The sequence below is a fragment of the Eptesicus fuscus genome, chromosome 3, assembly GCF_027574615.1.
Source record: "Eptesicus fuscus isolate TK198812 chromosome 3, DD_ASM_mEF_20220401, whole genome shotgun sequence".
Lineage (NCBI taxonomy): Eukaryota > Metazoa > Chordata > Mammalia > Chiroptera > Vespertilionidae > Eptesicus > Eptesicus fuscus.
Window position 1 is genome coordinate 1,709,625 of NC_072475.1, and position 18,738 is coordinate 1,728,362.

Consider the following 18,738-nt stretch of genomic DNA (forward strand, 5'->3'; position numbering starts at 1 on the left):
CCCCCTGTGGCCGGTGCCCCTGAGCGCGCGCTCCCGCAGCGGGGGGTGGGGGGGGCCGCGAGTGGAGAAGCGGTGACGGGTGAAGACGAAGAAAAGAAGCAGTTGGAGCAGATATTCTGGCTCAGAGGAGAAAGGTCATGGGAAGGTCATGGGAAAGGGGGACTCTCCACAGCGGGTTTAATGGGACATTCCTCCCCGTGATTTCAGCCACGAGTGACTCCCGCCGCACCCCGTCCGGAGGCCATCCCAGCCCGGCAGCGAGGACGGGCTGCGGGGAGCGGAGGACGGAGAGGAAGAACATTTTCTTTCCTCTCCCGTGGAACGAGGAGACTCCCCAGTTTTCACCACGCTTTGGTACTCCGGAGTTTTGCTCATAAAAAATGACTGAATTTTATAGAATAAAAGTGCATCATCCGCTCTGAAATCCGCCCCAAAGGCCTCCCCCCACAGGGAGGGTCTCGTGTCCATCTGTCCGTGACCAGGCCCGGCACGCGCCCTGGGAGAGAGTGTCCAGTGTTTGCCCGCAGCCCCAGGGCAGCCGGGCTGTCTTTTCTGTTAATCCTCACCCGAGGGCATTTTTCCATGGATTTGGAGGGAGTGGACGAGAGAGGGAAAGACAGAGAGAAACATGGATGTGAAAGAGGCACATCGATCGGTTGCCTCCTGCACATGCACCCTGACCTGTGCCCTTGGCCAGAATCAAACCTGGGATCCTTCAGTCCAGAGGCCGACGTTCTGTCCACTGAGCCACATTGCCGGGCAGGACTCTGTTTTAACTTTGCAGCTGCCCCTTGAAGCGGTTAATAAATGTTTACGTGGATTCGCCGCCAGAGGGAGACAGCGCCCCTGTTTAGACTCACAACCAGCTGGTATTTCAGAAACTGACTCCTAACCTGAAGGAGGCGGCGTGTGGCTGACGCTGCTGTTACTTCGTTTAGAGTTGCTAGATTTCGCCAATAGAAATGCTGGCTACCCAGTTACATTTGAATTTCAGGTCAACAATAATTTTTGTAGCTGAAGTGTGTGCCAAATAGTGCATGGGACATATTTATAATAAAAATACTTTTTGTTGTAGAACGCTTTGAATATTCTGGCATTTTGCTTGTGGAAAGAGGTGGTTGTGAATTTTCTAGTATGGGCGTATATCATCCCCTCTTTGAACTCTCCTAAATGATTCTACCACATCAACACGTGCAAGTCGTGGGCCCCACCTGTAGTTTCAGATAAACAACCACCTCCAGTTTATGTCCCTTGCAATACTTGGGACGTACTTGCCGTGAAATATTATTCATTGTTTCCCTGAAATCCACACGTGGCTGGATGTCCTGCATTTTCAGTGAAGCCCTCGAGATGTTAAGCTTCAAAAGGACTATTGGGCCCTCCCAGGCCCACAGACCAATGTACATAACGCCCGACAGAGACGTACACCAGCCACATCACACACGACATGCTTCACCCACCACTGAAAACAATGGTTACAAACATTATTCAGGGAGAGTTATAGTTGTTCTTATGGAAAACAATACAATTATATATATATAAAGAGCCAGGGTCCATAACGTCCAAAACGACTGAATGGATGACCGAACACTGGAAGTCAGTCCTGCAGTCAGTGCTAGGTTGCCACGGCGACCCAGCACTGAATGCCGCTGCTGCAGGTGCTGAGACCCAGCACTGACTGCCGAGGGGGCTGCGGATCAGGCCCAGAGAGAGGCCCAAAGAGAGAAGCAGGGTCTGATCCGCAGCCTCCGTGGCAGCTGTTGATCAGTCCTTGCCTCTCTTTCACTCTGGGTCTCGCCAGCAGCTGTGGAGGCTGTTGATCAGCCCCGCCTCTCTGATCAGGCCTGGAGATAGGCCCGGAGATGCTGACTGGCATAGAAACGAACCAATCAGAACCCAATCTGGGTGAACTGCAAAGACAGAACCTGAGGAGGGGTTTTAAGGGCAACAGCTGTTTGGTGTAAGGTGTAAGAAAGTGGTTCAATTTTTTAACGACCTGTTTGGCAGTATAGTGCATACGGCTGGATATCAGTTCAGTTATAGGGATTATGTATTTTTGTCTGCCAAGAGCATCTCCTCCTGCTGAAAAAGGCTTTTTCCCCCCATTTAAGCGATCCTATCCTATGTAACCTATCTATACTAATAAAAGGGTAATATGCTAATTAGACCATGTAGACTGGCCATCTTCTGGATGTCTGACTTCCTTTCAGACAAAGCCATGGTGGTGGGGGCCAAAGCAGAGGCAGTTAAGGGTGATCAGGCCGGCAGGGGAGGGCAGATGGGGGTGAGATCAGGCCGGCAGGAGAGGGCAGTTGGGGGTGAGATCAGGCCGGCAGGGGAGGGCAGTTGGGGGCGAGATCAGGCCAGCAGGGGAGGGCAGCTGGCTTCACTGCTTGTTCAAGAGACGAGGGTAAGGGGGTGAGTCAGTGCTCAGAGTCATCTCAGCCACACGGTGTGCGGGCAGTGATCATGCCCTGGGCCAGGCCTGTCCCCTTTCAGGTCCAGCTCAGCTCAGACTCACGACCTACTCCGTCCAGCCTCCCAGGGCGGTCACAAGGGATGTGGCGCTTCCTTCTCCCGTTCTCCCTCACTGTAATGCCTGCTCCTTAGGAGACAAGCTTGCAGCAGAGAAGGCGGTGGCTCCGGGTCTGCCCACCTGCTCCCATCCTGCTCAGGAAAACCAACAACCAGACCCACCTGGGTCAGGACATGGCGGCCAGCTCGAGTCTTCTTTCGCTTGCCCTTTCCTCGTTGCTCAAAATGAGATGTTGCTGAATAGAACTTCAAGAAACCCCTTGCTAGCCGAAACCGGTTTGGCTCAGTGGATAGAGCATCGGCCTGTGGACTGAAGGGTCCCAGGTTCGATTCCGGTCAAGGGCATGTACCTTGGTTGCGGGCACATCCCCAGTAGAGGGTGTGCAAGAGGCAGCTGATCGATGTTTCTCTATCATCTATGTTTCTAACTCTCTATCCCTCTCCCTTCCTCTCTGTAAAAAATCAATAAAATATATATTTTTTAAAAAGAAACCCCCTGCACAGCCACATGCTGAGTACGTATTGTGAAGGACTGATATGCAACAAAGCATGACCCTTGACCACAAGAGAATGAAATTGGAAATCAATTCACAGAAGGACAGTTGAGACATTCACATACATGTGGAAATTAAACAGCGCACTCGTGAACAGCAGGCGTCACAAGGGGAGTGAAAACCTTAAAGATGTTTCAAAAGGAAGACACAACACACCCAAACCATGGGATGCAGCTAACGCTGTGCTCAGAGGGGAAGTTATAGCTGTAAGTGACTATGTGAAGAAAGAAGAAGGATCTCAAGTCAACAACTCAACCTTCCCCTTTAAGAAACTAGAAAAAAGAAGATCACACTAAACCCAAAGAAGCAGAAGGAATATTAGAGGGGAAAATACATGAAACAGAGAATAGAAAAACGATAAGGAAGATCAATGAAACCAAAAGCTTGTTCTGTGAAAAGATCAAGAAAACTGACGAGCCTTTAGCCAGACTGGCCAAGAAAAAAGAAAGACTGACATGACTAAAATCAGGAAAGACGCGACATTACTCTCAAACTTACAGACATAAACGGGCTGTAAAGGGATGCTGGGAACAAGTGCACGAAATATTAGATAACCTCGAAGAAGTGGATAAATTCCTACGACACAGACGACAAAAACGGGTTCAGGAAGAAACAGAACATCTGCCTAGACCTGTGGCCTGTAAAGAGATTGGGTGAGTAATCCAACCAATGACAACCCAGCGTCCCCCGCGGAAGGGCCTGGGTCCGAGGCGCCCCATCAGCCAGCGTTCAACGGAGAAGCAGAACCGCCGCGAGGGACACAGGACAAGGTTCCGCGGAGGCAGAAACCCAAACTCCAAAAACTGATTCAAGAAAAAACAGAACACCTGACTGGACCCGTAGCATGCAACCCGGGCATGTGCCCCTGACCGGAATCGAACCCGGGACCCTTCAGTCTGCAGGCCGACACTCTATCATCATTGAGGTTTCTATCTCTCTCTCCCTCCCCCTTCTCTCTGAAATCAATTTTAAAATATTTTTTTAAAAAAGAAGAAGGTAAAAGAGACAGAAAGCGTGACTTGGAGGGGCTGAAGGGAGGGGCATGGGAGCTGTTGCTCAGACTGAGTTTCAGTTCCGCTCGAGGAGGAGCCGGGGCCGTATTCCTCGTGGTTAGCGCCGCGCGGGGCCCTAACCAAGGAGGAGATGGTCCATTTCAGGCTGCGTGTTTTCCGCCGCGTTTCTAAGAAAGAATGGCCCGCCGTGTGCTCTGAAGTCTGTCCTTCCTCGTCTGGGGAAGAGAAGGCTGGCTCTGCCCGGGCGTTGACCACGTGCTCAGAGGCTCGGGCCGCTTTGCCGGCTGCGTGTCCGTGTCCCGGCTTCGCTGTGGAAGCGCAGACCTCCACGTCCTCACACGTGTGTCCGGGGGGGTGCTGTGTGCCTCCTTCTTTCTGGCGGCGAGAGTCGGGTCGGGTTCCCTCACGGAAAACACGGGAGGCGTCGAGTCGCACACGCGGAGTCCGGGGGGCCGGAGGGAAGCGCTCGGGGTCCGGGGAGAGGCCGACGAGGGGAAGGCGGCCGTGTTCTCATGACTAACGGGCGCCGGGCCTGACGGCGCAGCTGCAGCCGAGGTTCCTGGTGCGTTACTTCCTCCTTCCCCGGAGCCCGTTCTCCTACCCCCCACCCTCCCCCCGTGGTCTTGGCTGCCCAGAGTTCAAGGCCAGAAGTGCTTTATCACACGCTTGGATCACATGCAAATCTCTTTCGAAAGCAGCATGTGTTAGTCCCCGGCTGCTGCGGCTGTTACCGTCCAGCGTTCAACTTCCCCGTTGCTCTCACCCCGACGGACACCCGTCAGGAGGCGGGCGGGCAGCTGCGAGTCCTTCCCCGACGTTGGCTGCGAAGCCCCTACAAGAACGCACACGGCCGGACCCCGCACACGTCCCGACGTCCGAAATGTGTCCGAGAGTTTAAACAGTTGCAAAGGATGTACTCTGCAGTCGGTTGTAAGTGTTCACATTAAAAATAAACGTTGTTTATCGCTCACAAATGTCTCCAGTGTATACGTGTATGTTTTTTTTAAATATATATTTTTATTTCAGAGAGGAAGGGAAAGGGAGAGAGAGAAACATCAATGATGAGAGAGAATCATTGATCGGCTGCCGCCTACACGCCCCCTGCTGGGGATCAATCCCGCAACCCGGGCATTGAACCGTGTGCCCTGACCAGGAATCAAACCGTGACCTCCTGGTTCATAGGCCAACGCTCAACCACTGAGCCGCCCGGCCAGGCTTGGATGCATATACATTTTTTTAAATATATTTTTATTGATCTCAGAGAGGAAGGGAGAGGGAGAGAGAGATAGAAACATTAATGATGAGAGAGAATCATTGATCGGCTGCCTCCTGCACGCCCCCTACTGGGGATGGAGCCCGCAACCCGGGCCTGTGCCCTTGACCAGAATGGAACCTGGGACCCTTCAGTCTGCAGGCCAACGCTCTATCCACTGAACCACACCAGCCAGGGCGGATGTATATGTTTTGACTTAAACAAGCAAACTTCAGAGAAAGAGAGAGGGGAGTTTATGACGTTCGTGAGACAGTTAGAAACTCAAGCACTGACTGCACTTTTATAACGTGAATTACTCCTGGCCGGTGGCTCAGTTGGCTAGAGCATCGTCCCAATACACTAAGGTTGCGGGTTTGATCCGCGGTCAGGGCTCAGACAGGAACCAACCAGTGATGCACAGATAAGTGGAACCACAAATCGATGGCTCTCTCCTCCTCCTCTCTCTCCCCGCTCCCTCCCTCAAATGAATAAATAAAAACTTATTTTAAAAAGACCATACTATGAATTTTTAGTTTATTTTGGGCAATGGTCCCTTGTAAGTCAAAGACACAGAAACGTCTATAGATGACGTCATATGGTAGCCGGATTGAATTCGCAATCACCCCGATGAGTGGGGGGGGTGCCCCCAGTCGCTGCGATGCCCCTCGGAGGGAACAGCACATCCCTCCCGCCCCTGCCCCCACCCCCGTGTTGCCAGGAGGCACCGCCCTGACAGTGCCTTCGGGGGGCCTCGCTGCGGAGCCCCCGCCCACACCAGGGTCCTGTCCACGAGGGGCTGACCCCCTGGGACCCCCCTGAGGCCCTCCCGCCACAGGGCTCCCTTGTGCAAAGGGAGTTGACCCTGAGCCAGAGCCGCTCCCCGGACCCCACTCTGCAGCTGAGGAAACAAGCGGGGCCACGGGGCGGGGGGGGGGGAGGGGGCCGGCGAGCATTCTCGAAGCGGGGTGTGGGGGGCCGCGCTCAGGGAACGGCCCTGCCTCTCACAGCTGGAGCCCGAGCCATGATGGGTTCCGCTCCCACGATTAGGTTCTCCTAACCCCCGTGACCTTGAGACGGGCGCCAGCTGGGCCTGGGCCTTGTGAGCAGGGAGTTTCCTCTGCTCATCACAGAAGAGGAAGTCAGAGGCCCGCACCCCATCGCCGGCCTGGAGACGGAGGGAGCCACGAGGCCAGGCCGCCCTGTCAGCGCGGGGCCCGAGTTCTGCCCACGACCAGGAGGGACCTCTTTCCCCGGAGCCTCCGACAGGAGCTGGGCCCCTGCTCCTCGATGTCCACGTGGCGCTGAGAGAGAGCCAGCCGAGCCTCAGGGCCGCAGCCTGGGCTGCGAAGGGGGGCAGTGAGCGACGGGACAGCTCCCCGCGGCTCAGGGACGCGGGTGCCCTGAGCAAGGCTGTCCTTCCACAGCAGTGACATCTGGCTGCGGGGACAACCGCTGCTGTCCGCGCCGCCTGCCTTCAGAGAGAGGAGCTGGGAAAGGCCGCCTCCCTCACGGGTTTTCTCTCAAACCCGACCAGGCCGCCCCAGCCCCTGGCACCGCTTCCCGCGCTCACACCTCCCGGCGGCAGCCGCCAGGAGAGATTCAGAGATGCGGGAGCTGAAGCCCCGCTCTGCCTCCTCCGCCATTTCAGGGGCAGGAAGCTGGGAAGCCAAGGCCAGGGGCAGCCCCTCAGCCCCCAGAGCGGTGGGTGCTGGCCGCAGGGTGCAGCCCGCCTCACCCCCAAGGTCAAGGCCGGCCGCCGTGCCCCCCCTCCTCCCTCCCCCCAGGACACAGGACCGAGGCGGCTCGGTGCGGTCCGTGGGAAACAGCTCCGTGGGGAAGTGCACTTCTCGGATCCCGTGGGGCCGGTGGCCCGGCGGCCTGTTAACCCACTTCCTCAAACGGGAGCGCCGCCCGGACGGACGGAGCGCGGCGTCTGCTCAGACTTCCTCCCGCAGGCCCCGTGGCTCCGTGTGCGGGCCTGGGGAGCTCAGTGCCCCGGGGGGTACAGGCCACCCTCTTTCCCGGATGGGACCGACGTCCCGCCTTGCAGCCGGGCACCAACAAGTGCATCCGACAGACGGGCCTTCGGGGCATCCTCCCCCAGGGCAGCATGTCCCCCGTCCCCTCCCCCCTCCCCAGCCTAAGGGACCCCTGAGACTTGCCACCAGGGGAGCAGCGGGCAGTGGCAGCTGGTCCGAGCCTCCCCCCACCCTTTTCTCGGCTCCCCAGGGAGCGAGCCGCCCAGCCTGGGCCCTCCCGCGGCTGCTCGGCCCTCGCCCGGAGCTCTGTCCTAAGACCGTGGAATGCTGAGGAACCGTGGTCAGAAACAGAACCCGCTCTGTGAGCCGCGCTTGCCGTGTTCTGGCTGAAGAACGCACATGCTCCCCGGCTCAGGAGTGACCCTTGTCCCTGGCGGTCAGCCTCGCGGTGCGGTCCACCCCTGGGAAGATGAGCCTGCCCGCTTCCCCCGGCCGGCGACGCCTGCTGCCCACGTCACCTCTGTCCTCCCCAGTGGGAGCCGCCGGCTCCTGGGGGCAGAGCAGGCGTTTGCGGGTGACCCGCGGCTCGCCCACGCTGCCGGCAGGACAGGAATCGTGGCTCAGAGGATCCCACCCTGTCTCTGCCGAACCGGCTCAGGTCGGGACAGGCAGCCGACCCCTGCGTTGTCTGGTTTCATTCCTGCTGCAGCCAGGAAATTCTTGCTGAAAAAAGACGGGGGCTTCAAGGTGCCGCCGGGGTCCAGTCCCCTCCCCGCCCCTGTGGCGTGTGAGGCGGGCAGACGCCGGCCGGGGCGGCAGAGGAATGACGTGAGACGGGCGCTCACCCGGGCCACGGGGATGTCGCGGGGATGAGCAGTTTCTACGGCAGTTCGTGGTTTCAGGATTATCTAGGGGATTCTAGAATCCTGAGCTCCAGACACACTATCTTTTCTAAAATGTCAACATTATAAGGTGAGAGAGCCTGTCCCGCTGGCGGGGCTCAGTGGTTGAGCCTCGACCCACGAACCAGGAGGTCACGGTTTGATTCTGGGTCAGGGCTCAGGCTCCATCCCCAGTGGGGGGCGTGCAGGAGGCAGCCGGTCCATGATTCTGTCTCATCATTGATGTTCCTCTCTCTCCCTCCCTCTCCCTTCCTCCCTGAAATCAATAAAAATATATTTTTTAAAATAAGTAAAAAGAGAGAGACTGCTGCTGATTTGAAATCAAACCGACATTGCCAGCCTCAGACTTCCCGCTGCAACAAACAAACTCCTTCCTGACAGCGGCCAAGACCAAAGACTCAGAGCCGCTCTCGACCCGCGCCCCTCCCCCCACGTCTCACTCCGTCACTCAGGAAATCCGCCCGCACACCACCAGAGCTCTGAGTCTGACCACTTTCACCGCCTCCACGCCACGGCTGCCGCCTCGTCCAAGCCGCCATCACCTCTTGGTAGATGGTTGCAATTGCTTACAAGCTGGCCTTCCACCCTTCGCCTCCTCAGTCATTTTAAATATATTTTATTGATTTTTTACAGAGAGGAAGGGAGAGAGAGAGAAACATCGATGAGAGAGAAACATCGATCAGCTGCCTCCTGCACACCCCCTACTGGGGATGTGCCCACAACCAAGGTACATGCCCTTGACCGGAATCGAACCTGGGACCCTTCAGTCCGCAGACCGACGCTCTATCCACTGAGCCACACCAGTTAGGGCTTTTGTTTCTTTTTTCTTTTAATCTCTTTGAGTCAGCATCCCCAATGCTTAGAAAGTGCCTGGCACACAGTAGGTGCTCACTAACAATTAATGGTTACATGAATGAATGAGTAAACAAATGATTTATTCACCAAATTACAAAGTGGTAAGAAATTGGGAAGTGTTAAGCCTGTCGGATGGCTCAGCGTGACGCTCCCTGGAGTCGCAGTGGGAGGAGGACGGGGCAGGTCCGGTCGGCAGGTCGGGGAAGCCAGGCCTGCACAGGGCATGGCCTTCCCTCTACCACCTGCCTGTGAGAACTGGAGCACCTGTGGGCGGCACGGCCTCTGCCGACCTCCCGGCCTCATCACTCTCACAAAAATAAGCTCACGTTATTAAAAATTAAACTTGGACTCTCCAATCTGAGTGTTGTGAACTGAATGTCTGTGTCCCCCCAAAATTCACATATTGAAACCATACCCCCCATGTGATGTATTAGGAGGCGGGCTTTTAGCAGATAATTAGGGTTACACGAGGTCATGAGGGTGGAGCTCTCACAAATGGGATTAGTGCCCTTGTAAGAGTCACCCGAGAGCTTGCTCCCCACTTTGCTCTCTGCCAGGTGAGGACACGGGAGAATTTGGAGTCTGCAACCAGCAGGGGGCCTACACTCTGACCTTGGACTTCCGACCTCCAGAACTGCGAGCTTTCATAAACACACTCTCACAAGCCACCTGCAATCCTGCTGGGAAATCTTTCCTGCATGAAGTCAAGAACCCACACACTGCCCAGCCGGTGTGGCTCAGTGGTTGAGGGGTGACCCAGGACCCAAGAGGTCAGTGGATCCATTCCTGCTAGGGCACATGTGAGGGGTGCAGGCGCCATCCCCAGTAGGGGGTATGCAGGAGCAGCCAATTGATGTCTCTCTCTCCCTCTCCCTCTCCCTTCCTCTCTCTGAAATCAATAAAAAAATATTTAAAAAAATAAATTAATTAATCCCTAGACAGTTTGGCTCAGTGGATAGAGCACTGGCCTGCGGACTGAAGGGTCCCGGTTTCATTCCAGTCAAGGGCACATGCCTGGGTTGCCGGCTTGATCCCCAGTGGGGGGGCGTGTAGGAGTCAGCTGATCAATGATTCTCTCTCATCATTGATGTTTCTTTCCCTCTCTCCCTCTCCCCTCCTCTCTGAAATCAATTTTAAAATATATATTTTTTAAATTCCTTAAAAATAAATAAACACAAATTTCCGTTGGCCCCACCACCTCCTCAACTCACCGCCCTGCCGAAAGCGCTCCTCACACCCACTCTCTGGCTAACCCCCTGGTCCGGAGCCGCCTCCGGACACCCCCTCTGCGAGTCCCTGTGGCCGCCCCACCCGGGCTCTGACCCAGCCTCCCGGTCCTCTCCCCGGCAGTGGGCAGGGTGGACCCTGCTGACCAGCGCTCCTCTAGAATGGCCTCGGCCCCGCGGCCGCCTTCTCCCGGCCCCGCGCCTTCTCGCCTCTCCTCTTGTTTGGTGACAAGTCCCCGGAGGCAGCGTCCGTCCGTGTGATCAAGTCACACTCTTTGGAAGCTCACGTCTCATCCGCCCTCGAGGAACATCGGCCGATGTGCTCACTGGTGCTGTGAGTGCATTTGCTGCGCCATGGAGCCTCGCTGGCTCTGGGGTGGGACCCGAGGGCACCGCGCATCCGAGGGCACGGCCCGGCCCAGCCCCCGCCTGGGGGCACCGCATATCCGATCTGAGGGCACGGCCTGCACCTCGCGGGGTGCACACCGGCTTCGAGGAACGGCTGCTGGGCTGGGCGGCTGGGCGCTCACTGTTCCTCCACCTCCGCTGAGTAACCTTTGGGACTGTGGTTATAGCATGATAACCACATGTCACCGCTCGCCGTCAGCGGGAACGCGGAGGGCTGTAACCGCGGTAAGTGTCTTCTCACCTCGACCACAGCCTGCAGCGCGGGAGCAGGCGGCGGCCCCGTGGGCGCGGGCGGCGTGTCCCGGGCAGGAGGGCTGCTGGCTGCGCCGGGACCGGACCCGCGGGCCCAACCTGCGCTCCCCACCCCTTTCCTGCCGGGCTGACCCGCTCAGGGGCGCCCGGGGGGCCCGGGGGGCGGCCTCGCCTGCCTGCGCCCCTGGCCTGGCCCCCGCTGCGGTGGAGCTGCTTCTGGGCGGGCGCCTGGGGCGGGGACGGGCCGCCCGCCCGCGTGTCCAGCGGCTGGTCAAGGCCACGCTGCCCTCCCCGCTCCAGGGCGCGGCACGGAGCCTGGCTGGCCCGAGGGCCTGACCCTGCCAGGGACCCGCCAGCCCAGGTCAGCCCAGGTCTCCTCGCCACCGCTGGCCGCTCCGGGTCAGGAGGGAATAGCAGCTCTCTCCTAGCCCCACGGGGGATCCCCCGGCTGAGAGGCAGGGCGCTGTGCCACCGGAGTCAGCGCCGGGGACATTGCCGGCACCTCAGCAGGGTCCCAGGCCCCCTCTGCGCTGTCGGTGGTGACCTGGCCTCGGGGTTCCTGTGAACGTGTCCCGTGGGCCCCCCCGGCCAGCCCAGGTCTTGGCACCTTCTCAGGGTCCCTCCCTCGCCAGGCCGCTGACCAGGGACCAGGCGGCGTGTGGCTCTGGCCCGGGCCCAGGCCGTGCTCAGGCTGGGCAGTCAGCTGTGTCTGCAGAGTGTCCTGGAACTGGGGGCAGCCGGGTTCTACCAGCCCGTGACACACAACAGATTCCTTTCTATCTTGTCCCCATTGTGGGTCGCTCCGACCACTGAGCCACACGGGCCAGGGCCCGAGGGTGGTTTTCCTGGCCTTCTCAGAGAGGGTGCGTTCGCGCTGCCTCCTCACACCTCACGGGTGCTCGAGGGCCTGGGAGTTTCAAGATGTAAACTGTGGTCCCTTCTGGGGTGTAAGATTACGGGAAATTGTTTCTCTTTATGATTTTTCTGTAGTTTATAGATCCCCCCACAATCAAGTGTTGTTATTATCACAGGAAAACAATAGTAAAGAAAGCTGGCCTGTGTTACGTGTACAAGTCCCAAATCCATGGAAATTCTCCTTCAGTCAGACACACGCCCGCCATCCGGGCACGTGCCCTTGACCTGGAATCGAACCTGGGACCCTTCAGTCCGCGGGCCGACGCTCTATCCACTGAGCCACACAGCCAGGCCCGGCGGTGCACTGGTTACTCGGTGCCTGAGAGCAGAGGGCGCGGCACAGCGCTCACGCTCACTCTGCGTCAGCGAGTGGGTCCGGCTGACTTTTCCCAGGTCCCGCCCGCAGCCCGCGGGCCGGGATGGACTTTATCCCGTCGCTCCCCAGCTCGGCTGGACTCTCACGTCCGGCAGAGTCTTTTCAGGGGGAGTGCGGGCCCAGAAAAAAGGTTGTTTGTGGAGAGGAGGGCTTCGCTGAAGAAACCGCTGTCCCCCATCCACCCCTCCCCTGGGGCCCCGCAGACCCCACACACGCTCTGCCCTGCTTCCTGGCTCAGGGCTCCCGAGGCCCTGCGGCTCCTGGGTGGCAGGTGTCGTCTGTCCTGATGGGTGACTCGGGGTGGCCCTAGGATGAGGCTGGTCCCACAAAGTCAAACCTTGATTAGAACGGGGAGCACCAGCCACCCCGACTCCGTGGAGAAGGGAGACCGGCTGGAGGTTAATGGTTAACTTGCCTACGTGAGCGGCTCCACGAACCCCACGGGGTGTGCCCCGCCCCGCCCGGACCCCACCCTGTGTGTCTCCACCGCTGTCACCTGAACCCCTAACCACGCCCTCAGTCACCGGGCAGAGGTGGTCACTGCCCCTGAGGTCTGTGAGCTGCTCCCGGGAGGGGTCATGGAACCTCGATTTGTAGGCAAGTCAGACAGGATTGTGGGTGACCTGGGGACCTGCTACTCACAATGACTTCTGGAGCGGGGGGCAGTCTTGTGGGACAGAGCCCCGAGCCTGTGTGTCCGATTCACTCCAGACGGATGGGTCAGGATTGAGTTAAATTACAGGACACCCGCTCAGCTGGCGTGGCTCCGTGGCTGAGCGTGGACCTATGAACCAGGAGGTCGGGGTTTGATTCCCGGCCAGGGCACATGCCCGGGTTGCAGGCTCGATCCCTGGTGGGGGGAGTGCAGGAGGCAGCCAATTGATGTTTCTCTCTCATACCTCTATCCTCCCTTCCTCTCTTTATAATCAATAAAAACATATTTTAAAATCTATAAAAAAAAAATAGGAAAAGGAGGTGTGTGCATCGATGGATGAGTGGATAGAGAAAATGTGGTACATACTATGTGGGTGGACCTCCAAGGTACTGTGCTAAGTGAAATGAGTCAGATAAAGAAAAACAAATACTGGATAGTCTAACTTACATGTGAAATCTTTAAAAAAATAAAATAAAACACAAAACAAACTCATACGCCCTAGCTGGTCTGGCACACTCTCACACAGCCACACACACACACACACACACAGTCTCTCACACAGTCTCACACACACACACACACACTCACACACAAACACACAAACACACACACATGCACACTCTCACACAGTCACACACACACACATGCACACTCTCACACAGTCACACACAAACACACACACACGCACACTCTCACACACACACACACATGCACACTCTCACACAGTCACACACACACACACTCATACACGCACACGCACACATACACACACACACACACATGCACACTCTCACACAGTCTCTCTCACACACACAGTCTTACACACACACACACACACACTCTCTCTCACACAGTCACACACAAACACACACACACATGCACACTCTCACACAGTCTCTCTCACACACACAGTCTTACACACACACACACACACACACACACACACACACACACGGGGGGGGGGGAGCCCCTGTTTTCTCAGTGAACAAACCCACCGCAGACAGAGGCTCCAGGGTCCGTTTCCCAAACACAAACAGTAGCAGTGACCACACCAGAAGACGTGTGTGCAAACAGAGATTCACATGTGTGTTTCGAAAACAAGGGAATCACACAGGTGAGGAACATATCCGACGAGATTCACGTGTGTGCAAAGGGAGTTTCGAATAAAATTTTAAACACAGTTGTAACCTGTGTTTGTAGGACGGTGGCGTTAAGTTCTGGGCTGGCGTGGGGCCGGCTTCCCGGGAGAACGCTTCAAGCAGCGGGCCCTGCGGGAACTCCGCGCCCGCGGAGGGAGGTTTTCGGTGGTTTGGCTCCGAGGAGGTGTGCACAGGAGGGGGCCCGGCACCCAAACCCTCTGGAAGGGGGACTCCTCCGGCTGAGACTCCGGAAAGCGCGCGTGTCCCACCGCTGCTGGACGGGGAGAAGGCAAGACGCGGAGCCACCCAGCCTCCTGCCGTTTGCTACCAGGACGGAGGCTCCCCCCACAGACCCCGGGGGTGGGGCACGTGTCCTGACCCGAGGGAGAGGGCGGGTGACTCATCGATGTCCCTGCCCTGCCCTGCCTGCCTGTGCTTGTCTGCTAACCCCCGCTGAGGCCGCCCGCTGCTGCGTCTGCAGAGCCAGAGGCAGATCTAAGCACATCCGGGTAACGATAGGATCGCAATCTTCCCAGAAAACCGGGGTGCATTTGTGTTTCTCTGAATTACAAAACCCCAAGGGGCTCAGGACACACGCCCTGCCCCCAGGGCCCACGGAGGGATCCCCGGCCCACGCCTTCCGGTTCCCACGGCTTCCTGAGGCCGCACCGGCCCGGCGGCTGGGGCTTCGCAGGGCTCACCGGGGGCAGGACCCCGAGAGCCTCGGCATGTACCTGAGCGCAGGCAGAGCTTCTCTCTGGAGAGGGTTCAAGGACCAGTAAGTCTCCTCCTCTGCCTGTCTCTCCTGCCTGCTTCCGGAACAACAGGCGGTGCCGTCCCCCGACACCCGCCGGGCCCTCCAGCAGGGAGAAGGGGAGGAGAGAGCGTGTCATTTGGGGTCAAGGTTTTATTTTATTTTTTAATTTTTAAAAATGTATTTTTATTGATTTCAGAGAGGAAGGGAGAGGGAGAGTCAGAAACATCAATGAGGAGAGAGAATCATGGATCGGCTGCCTCCTGCACACCCCACACTGGGGATCGAGCCCACAACCCGGGCCTGCGCCCTGACTGGGAATCGAACCCTGACCTCCTGGTTCCTAGGTCAATGCTCAGCCCCTGAGCCTCAGCGGCTGGGCTGGAATGAGGTTTTGTGGTGGCCGTACGGGGGAGCAGAAATTGGGGAAGATGAAGGAGGGGCATGGGGACAGAGTGAGAGGACAGGACCGTCACCGGGCCCGGGACGAGCCCGCCCGGCCTGCAGGGGCACTTCCTGAGCAGCGGGCACAGAGCTCTTGCTGCTCTGTGGGGATCTGGGGGCGTCATCTCAGTGGAGAGCGACGCCGATCGAGACAGTGTCAAGTAGAAAAGAGGGTGATGGGGAAAGTGACAAAGCTCTCAGGATGTGGCAGCTCAGGCGAGAGATGGAGTCTTAGAAATCAGGTTGTGGGTACGGGAGGGGGAGGGGGAGAGGAAGCACGGCGGGGGCGGGGGGGGCGGGGAGGACGGGCAGCCTGGGAAGAGACATGGTGCACGTGACCTTCCAAAGCGCGTCTTCTTGTTGGCGGCCCGTGGGAAGAGTGCCCGGCAGGGTGAGGAGCGGGTCCGAGTGCACGGGGCTGTGGAGCGAGATGGGCCGGCCAGGGCCCACCCACCAGCGCCTGGCTGTGTGACGCGGGGGCACGACCGGTCAGCTTTGGATCACAGACACAGAGCACCAGCCACATCGTGTGTGTCGTGTGTGTGTGTGTGTGTGTGTGTGTGTGTGAGTGTGAGAGAGAGAGATAGAGAGAGAGAGAGAGAGAGAGAGGGATCTGACCTTAGGCAATGGTGGGCGTGGCCAAAGCCTGTGTCACACTGTTCTCGGGCTGGAGCCTGGAGTCCGGGCAGGGGCGGGGGGGGGGGGGGGGGGGGGGGGGGGTGGACGGAAGTGGAGGACGCAGGACAAGCTGGAACCGGCGGCCGAGCGGGAGCCCCAGGTCTCTCCCCATCTCCAAGCCTCCAACGTGGACGACTGTGCGTGTGTCCTCCGGAAGGCCGCCCTCTCATCGGAGCGGAACGGCCGCTCAGAGAGGCTGCAGGGGGCCAGGAGCTGGAGGAGCCGGGCGGCCGCCTGGTGCGGGTTGAAATAATGGTGATGATAATAAATTCATATCCGTTCATTACATCCTGCTGGACATACCTCTCTAATACTCTTTTACCTACATTTTAAAATATATATTTTTATTGATTTCAGAGAGGAAGGGAGAGAGAGAAACATCAATATGAGAGAGAATCACGGATGGGCTGCCTCCTGCACGCCCCCCACTGGGGATGGAGCCCACAACCCGGGCCTGTGCCCTGACCGGGAATCGAACCCTGACCTCCTGGCTCACAGGTCGATGCTCAGCCCCTGAGCCGCGCGGGCCGGGCTCACCTACATTTTTATTGTAATCTTTGCCTCTACATACGACAACCTTTTGTAATCGCACTGCAGAAAGTTCACTCAGTCTTTCCTCTAGAATAACTGATCACAATGTTTAATAATGATACTTAGAAGTGTTTTTTTAACGTCACGACTTGTGGTTGATGTATGATGTCCCAAACGTGGCACAGCCACCCCACCCCCAAGTCAGCGAGGGAAGGAGGAGTGGGGAGGACAGACCCAGGCCTACAGCTGGGAGAAGGCCTGAGCCTGCAGATTCCCCGGAAGCATGAGACCCTGCGGGGACAGTGCGGCCGCCCCCCAGGGCCTCGGGGGGGCACGGCGAGGGCCGGAGGTCTAAGCGCCCAGGTTTCACAGCGGTCCTGCCTCCAGAGGGGACCCGCTCGAAGGTGATGTGCGCGATACAGGCACTGCATGATCTGGGGGAGGGGGGGCCCACCAGACACCACCTCACCCTGATCAGGGCTCCGCGAGGACCCGAGGGTGGACCCGAGGATGGGTGCCAGATGAGCCGCCAACGGGATGGGAATGCCACCCGCCAGGAACTGGCTGCTCTGTGGCGAGCCGCTGCGGGTCAGGGCCGGCCCCTTGCTTTGGGGACACGGTGTCTCTGAGGTGACCGCAGGCCGCGCAGCACGGGGGGCACGCTCCCTTTAGTGCTCCCCAGGGCCTTCTGTGGGACCAGGAAACGGGTACCGCCCCCAACATCACAGGCTTCAGGCATGGCCTGGGCCGAGACAGGTGCACCTTCGTCCTGTTCAACAAGATATTTCTGTCGCCGAGACTGGTGTGGCTCAGTGGATAGAGCGTCGGCCTGCGGACTCAAGGGTCCCAGGTTCGATTCCGGTCAAGGGCATGTACCTTGGTTGTGGGCACATCCCCAGTGGGGGGTGTGCAAGAGGCAGCTGATCGATGTTTCTCTCTCATCAATGTTTCTAACTCTCTATCACTCTCTCTTCCTCTCTGTAAAAAATCAATAAAATATATATATATATATTTTTTAAAAAAGATATTTCTCTCCTGATTACAAGCGTTAAAATATGTCCATGGGGGCGGGGGGGGGGCGGGGACCACTGCCCACGGCATGGAGTATTCAGTTTCCGCCCGTCATTTTCTTCTTTTTGATTTTTACTTCTTTTATTTCAGAGGAAAGGAAATAGAAACATCAGTGATGAGAGATTGATGGACGCTGCCTCCTGCACGCCCCCCACTGGGGATGGAGCCCACGACCCGGGCCTGTGCCCTGACTGGGATCGAACCCTGACCTCCTGGTTCACAGGTCAACGCCCAACCCCTGAGCCACACCGGCCCGGCTCCAGCCATGTTCCACGCATCATTTTTGCAAGGATTCTGACGTGTGTCCCTGCTTTTTTCACTTCACATAGAACACGTCTCTGTCTTGAAAAACTCACATCATTCAAATAAAGCCTGGCTATTTCGTCACGTGTTTTTAAAAAGGGGCCCATTTCAGGAGTCCCCCACGAGGAAGTAGGAAGAGCCGAGGCGTCCATGACTGGAGGGAGGCAGAGAGCGGGGTGCAGGGCGGGGAGGGGGCCAAGGGGGGAGAGGGTGCGGGAGGGAGGCAGAGAGCGGGGTGCCCGCCCGGCTGAGCTGAGCGGGTGTGGGCCCATCTGGGGGACAGAGGGACTCGTCCTGCGGGGGCGCCCAAGGAGAACAGCGCAGGCTCAGGGCCCCTCCCCGCCCCACAGCCGTTCCCCCGTACCCCGCCCCCCCCAGACCCGCAGGCCCCCCCGTGAAGAGCGGGGCGTCCTCCCTCCCCCCTGCACGGTCCCCTCAAACCTGCTCCCGAACCAGAGTCAGCGCCGCCCCGGCCGCAGAGGCTGAGACCCAGGCGTTTGCCCGGGGGGGGGGGGGGTGCCAGGGCGGAGGGGGCACAGGCCGGTGCGGGGGTGCAGGAGCAGCCACCCAGGTCCCCTCTCTCCCCTCTCTCCCCTGTCCCCCTGAAATCCATGAGGCACCTGTAACAGGAAAAGCACGACGTGCTAATTAGAAGGACCTTCCCCAGAGGCGGGGGGGGGGGGGGGGGAGGGGAAGGGGGGAGTGGGGGGGGGGGAGGGGGAGGGGGGAGGGGAAGGCCTGCTCTTGCGCGGATTTGGGGCCCCGGCCCCCCAGCATTTAAAAAGAAAAAAGGCAAACGTTTGAACCGAAGGCCGGGGGCCCCGCATTGTGCGGGCCCGGGGGTCAAGGAGCGATGGGGGCGCAGCGGCGGGGGATGGGGGTCCACTCGGCGCGGG

At 58.3% G+C, this 18,738-nt stretch overlaps 1 long non-coding RNA gene across 1 annotated transcript; it reads left to right on the forward strand.

The window, feature by feature from the left end:
• The first annotated feature begins 14,617 nt into the window (after nt 1-14,617).
• LOC129147665 (uncharacterized) lies at nt 14,618-17,930 on the forward strand. Its single transcript, XR_008554942.1, has 2 exons — nt 14,618-14,839; nt 17,630-17,930. It is a non-coding gene; the product is annotated as an uncharacterized LOC129147665 (long non-coding RNA).
• Nucleotides 17,931-18,738: the final 808 nt, after the last annotated feature.